The sequence below is a fragment of the Arachis hypogaea genome, chromosome 10, assembly GCF_003086295.3.
Source record: "Arachis hypogaea cultivar Tifrunner chromosome 10, arahy.Tifrunner.gnm2.J5K5, whole genome shotgun sequence".
NCBI classification, from domain to species: Eukaryota; Viridiplantae; Streptophyta; class Magnoliopsida; order Fabales; family Fabaceae; genus Arachis; species Arachis hypogaea.
This window is the reverse complement of record NC_092045.1, coordinates 77,307,557-77,313,603: the sequence shown is the minus strand read 5'-3', so window position 1 is coordinate 77,313,603 and position 6,047 is coordinate 77,307,557. Positions and strand designations below refer to the sequence as shown.

Genomic DNA, 6,047 nt, shown 5'->3' with positions numbered 1-6,047 from the left:
ACATTTAGAGCATCAATTTCAAGAACTCCCTTCCTCTGAGGCGTCCCACTATTCATGGAATTCCTCTCAGAAGTGTACATGAATTGGTTATTTACAACCATGTCAATAAGTTCTTGAGCTTCTATAGGCATTTTCTTTAGGTGAATGGATTCACCTACAGAATGGTCCAATGACATTTTGGAAAACTCAGATTGACCATAATAGAATATATCTAATATGGTCCATTCTGAAAACATGTCAGAAGGACACTTTTTGGTCATCTGCTTGTATCTTTCCCAAGCTTCATAGATGGATTCACCATCTTTTTGTTTGAAGGTCTGAACATCCACTCTAAGCTTGCTCAACTTTGAGGAGGAAAGAATTTATCCAAGAAGGCCGTGACCAGCTTATCCCAGGAGTCCAGGCTATCTTTAGGTTGTGAGTCCAACCATGTTCTAGCTCTATCTCTTACAGCAAAAGGGAAAAGCATGAGCCTGTAGACTTCAGGATCTACTCCATTCGTCTTTACAGTCTCACAAATCTGCAAGAACTCAGTTAAAAACTGATAAGGATCTTCAGATGGAAGTCCATGAAACTTGCAGTTTTGTTGCATTAGAGCAACTAATTAAAGTTTCAGCTCAAAATTGTTTGCTCCAATGGCAAGAATTGAGATGCTCCTTCCATCAAATTTGGAAGTTGGTTTAGTGAAATCACCAAGCATCCTCCTTGCATTATTGTTGTTGGGTTCGGCTGCCATCTCCTTTTCTTGTTCGAAAATTTCAGAAAGGTTGTCTCTAGATTGTTGTAATTTAGCTTCTCTTAATTTCCTCTTCAGAGTCCTTTCAGGTTCAGGATCAGCTTCAACAAGAATGCCTTTTTCCTTGTTCCTGCTCATATAGGAAAGAAGAGAACAAGAAAAGAAAGAGGAATCCTCTATGTCACAATATAGAGATTCCTTTATGTTAGTAGAAGAAGAAAGGGAATATGAGTGAAGAGGAATGAATAGGTAGGGGCAGTGATTTGAGATGGAGAGAGGTGACGAGAAGTGTTAGTAGATAAATAAATAAATAGAAGAAGGGGAGAGGAAAGAAATTTCGAAAATAAATTTGAAAAGAAGTTAATGATTTTCGAAAATTAAAGATAAGATATAATTAAAATTAAAATTTAAAACAATTAGTTAATTTAAAAAGAATTTTGAAAAAGAATGAGATATTTTCGAAAATTAAAGAGGGAAAAGTAGTTAGGTGGTTTTGAAAAAGATAAGAAACAAACAAAAAGTCAAATAGTTAGTTGAAAAAGATATAAAAATCAATTTTGAAAAGATAAAAAGATAAGAGATTAGATAAGATATTTTGAAATCAAATTTTTGAAAAAGATAAAATTTTGGAAAAGATATGATAAAAAGATAAGATAAGAAGATATGATAAAAAAATAGGATTGAAAAATATTTAATTTTTAAAATTAAAATTAATTACTTAACTAACAAGAAACTAAAAGATAAGATTCTAGAATTCAAAGATTGAACCTTTCTTAACAAGAAAGTAACAAACTTCAAATTTTTTGAATCAATCACATTAATTGTTAGTGTAATTTCGAAATTTTGAAATAAAATTAAGAAAAAGATTTTTGAAAAAAAATATTTTGAAATTTTCGAAATTAATAAGATAAAAATGAAAAAGATTTGATTTGAAAAGGTTTTGAAAAGATAAGATTTTTAAAATTGAAAATTTGACTTGACTTGTAAGAAACAACTAATTTTTTAAAATGTTTTGACCAAGTCAACCCAAAATTTCAAAAATTTGGAGGGAAATAAGGAAAAGATATTTTTTTATTTTTGAATTTTTAATGAAGAGAGAGAAAAACACAAAAGTGACCCAAAACATGAAAATTTTGGATCAAAATACAAGATGCATGCAAGAACACTATGAATGTCAAGATGAACACCAAGAACACTTTGAAGATCATGATGAATATCAAGAACATATTTTTGAAAAATTTTGATGCAAAGAAAACATGCAAGACACCAAACTTAGAAATCTTTAATGCATGGACTCTAACAAACAAAAAATGCATATGAAAAACAACAAACAACACAAAACAAGAAAACATCAAGATCAAACAAGAAGACTTGTCAAGAACAACTTGAAGATCATGAAGAACACCATGAATGCATGAATTTTCAAAAAAATGCAAGAAAAATTTTTAAAGCATGCAATTGATACCAAACTTAAAAATTGACTCAAGACTCAATCAAGAAACACAAAATATTTTTGTTTTTTATGATTTTATGATTTTTTTGGTATTTTCTTTATTTATTTTCAAAAAAAAAGGAAAAAAAATTTTTGAAAATTTTTTGAAAACAAAACAAAAAGAAAATTACCTAATTTGAGCAACAAGACGAACCGTCAGTTGTCCATACTTGAACAATCCCCGGCAACAGCGCCAAAAACTTGGTGTACGAAATTGTGATCATCAATAATGGCTCCAAAGACTTGGTGCTCTCAGACGTGAATCACACTTGATCACAACTCCGCACAACTAACCAGCAAGTGTACTGGGTCGTCCAAGTAATACCTTACGTGAGTAAGGGTCGATCCCACAGAGATTGTTGGTATGAAGCAAGCTATGGTCATCTTGTAAATCTCAGTCAGGCAGATAATAATTGATTATGGGAAATATAAAGAGATACTTGCTTAAATAATAAAGGATAGAAATACTTATGTAAATTAATGGTGGGAATTTCAGATAAGCATATGGAGATGCTTGTCCCTGTTGAATCTCTGCTTTCCTACTGCTTTTATCCAATTTTATCACTCCCTTCTATGGCAAGCTGTATGTAGGGCATCACCGTTGTCAATGGCTACATCCCATCCTCTCAGTGAAAATGGTCCAAATGCTCTGTCACAGCACGGCTAATCATCTGTCGGTTCTCAATCAGGTTGGAGTAGAATCCAGTGATTCTTTTGTGTCTGTCACTAAAGCCCAGCCTTCAGGAGTTTGAAGCTCGTCATAGTCATTCAATCCCAGAATCCTACTCGGAATACCACAGACAAGGTTAGACTTTCCGGATTCCCATGAATGCCGCCATCAATTCTAGCTTATACCACGAAGATTCTGATTAAGGAATCCAAGAGATATGCGCCCGGTCTAAGGTAGAACAGAAGTGGTTGTCAGTCACGCGCGTTCATAGGTGAGAATGTTGATGAGTGTCACGGATCATCACATTCATCAAGTTGAAGTGCAACGAATATCTTAGAACATGAATAAATCGAATTGGATAGAAAATAATAGTAATTGCATTAAAACTTTAGGTACAGCAGAGCTCCACACCCTTAATCTATGGTGTGTAGAAACTCCACCGTTGAAAATACATAAGTGAAAGGTCCAGGCATGGCCGAATGGCCAGCCCCCAAAACGTGATCAATAGTCTCCTAAGATGAATAATAAAATAAAAATGAGACCAAAGATATCTAATACAATAGTAGACTATCCTATTTATACTAGATTAGCTACTAGGGTTTACAGGAGTAGGTAATTGATGCATAAATCCACTTCCGGGGCCCACTTGGTATATGTTTGGGCTGAGCTTAATCTATCCATGAGCTGAGGCTTCTTTTGGAGTTGAACTCCAAGTTGTAACGTGTTTTGGGCGTTCAACTCCGGTTCGTGACGTGTTTCTGGCGTTTGACTCCAGACAGCAACATGGAACTGGCGTTGAGCGCCAGTTTACGTCATCTAATCACGAATAAAGTATAGACTATTATATATTGCTGGAAAGCTCTGGATGGCTACTTTCCAACACCGTTGAGAGCGCACCATTTGGAGTTCTGTAGCTCCAGAGAATCCGTTTCGAGTGCAGGGAGGTCAGATTCCAACAGCATCAGCAGTCCTTTGTCAGCATTCTTATTAGAGTTTTGCTCAGGTCCCTCAATTTCAGCCAGAAAATACCTGAAATCACAAAAGAAACACACAATCTCATAGTAAAGTCCAGAAATGTGAATTTAGCATAAAAACTACTGAAAACATCTCTAAAAGTAACTAGATCATACTAAAAACTACCTAAAAACAATGCCAAAAAGCGTATAAATTATCCGCTCATCAAAGAGCTTATCTTATTTCGTCATCTCCAACAATGGAAGAAGGTAAAATGTTATCTTCACATGAGAGAAATTCAAATAAGACTAGTTAATCTCAATCCAAAAGTCCTAATCAACTTACTAATTGAATTAGCAAAAGATTAGCGTCATTGAAAACAATATTAACTAACAACTCTAGATCACCAACATAAGTTGGATATTCATGACTCAAGATTGCCTAATTTCTCTTTCCAATCCAAGAATGCTCAAAATTCTACTCTAACATCTAACCAAACATTTTGTCAAACACTTGGAAGGCATAAAAGGAAAACATCATAAATGGCAAGAAATAGTAAAATCTACAACTACCCAATGCAAGGAAAGTAAGAATAACAACTCAATTAAACATCAAGGAAACATAAAACATAAATTGCATTAAATGATAACCAAATCCAACAAGGGTTCATCAACATAAAAATAGGCAACAAAATAAAGGAAATAACATGTAAAACTAAGGAAGCAAGGATGTAAAAATAAGAAATTGTAAAGAAAACAAGATAAGAACAAGAAATTAAACCTAGATCTAAGATGCAATTAACCTAAAACCCTAATTCTAGAGAGAAGAGGGAGCTTCTCTCTCTAGAAAACTAACCTAATGATGCTAACCTAAAACTAATTACTCCCCCTTTGTCCAAGCTTGAATTCTGCATCAAATAGTCCCAGAAATCAGTTGGATTTGGCCCTAGATAGCTCAGAAATCACCCCCAACGAATTCACTTTAATAAGGTCATGTGATCAGCATCACGTGTGCGCATAGGTGATGCGTGCGCGTTGCTGGCCAAAAGTCCTGCTCACGCGTACGCGTGGGTGATGCGTGCGCATGGCCTTTAATTTTCGAAATACTCATTTCTTCATGAATTCTCCAGTTTGCATGCTTTTCTCTTCACTTCTTCCATCCAATACTTGCCTTATGAATCTGAAATCACTTAACAAACATATCAAGGCATCGAATGGGATTAATGTGAATTAAATTTAGCTATTTTAAGGCCTTAAAAGTATATTTTCATACTTAAGCACAAACTTAGGGAGAATTACAAAACCATGCTATTTCATTGAATAAATGTTAGATAAGTTGATAAAATCCCCCAAATTAAGCACAAGATAAACCACAAAATTGGGATTTATCAATTAATAATATTTTATAAAAAATAATAGTATGTAAGTTGTTAAAATAATATTTTAACCGCCGCTATTTTTTTACTGGTTTGATAAAAAAGGCGGCAGTTTAGAGCCACCGCAATTCTAATAGGTGCTTTAAAAAAAATGCAATGGTTTTCAATGATCATACTTACAGCAAATGATAATTTTGTAAGTGACAATATAATTCAATTTTGAATAATTTCCATAGTAAGGACAATAGACTAAATGAAAAATCATATCTTCTGTTAGATTTTGAGCTATTAGTATTTTAATTTATTCCTTGTCAATTGGAAAAAAAATAAAAAATAAAACTCCAATCAGCTTTAGAAATGCCCTTTTCTTTTCTTTCAATCCTCATGTGTCACTGATTTTGGACCCAGCAACAGTTAATAACTTGCTAATAATCTAAGTTGAGGTACTTAATTCATTCAAATTTTGTAGAACATAAGCTAACCTTTTTTCATAGTGCTTCTTGTTCAAAGGAAACAGAACAACAAAAAACAAACTAAAGAAAAAGTTTAACACTTTATGTTTCTGCAAAACATAACTACAACATAGTAATAAGCTAACATTCTTTATTATTGTGCATGTGTCACAGATTACTTACAGCATACCCTTTGCTCTAGCATCTATATTCTCTAGTTTCATAGGGGTAGGACAAGGTAAAAGACTTAGCAATTTCTAATTTTACTCTAATTTTACTATTACATACATAGTTACAATCTTTTCTTGAAACTATACTCTAATTTTACTGTTACATACATAAATATAATAGGATCTTGAAACTATACT

At 33.3% G+C, this 6,047-nt stretch overlaps 1 non-coding gene across 1 annotated transcript; it reads left to right on the top strand.

Annotated features, from left to right (window-relative positions):
* Positions 1–234: 234 nt before the first annotated feature.
* Positions 235–338, top strand: LOC112719333 (small nucleolar RNA R71). Its single transcript, XR_003161639.1, has one exon. It is a non-coding gene; the product is annotated as a small nucleolar RNA R71 (small nucleolar RNA).
* The last annotated feature ends 5,709 nt before the right edge of the window (positions 339–6,047 follow it).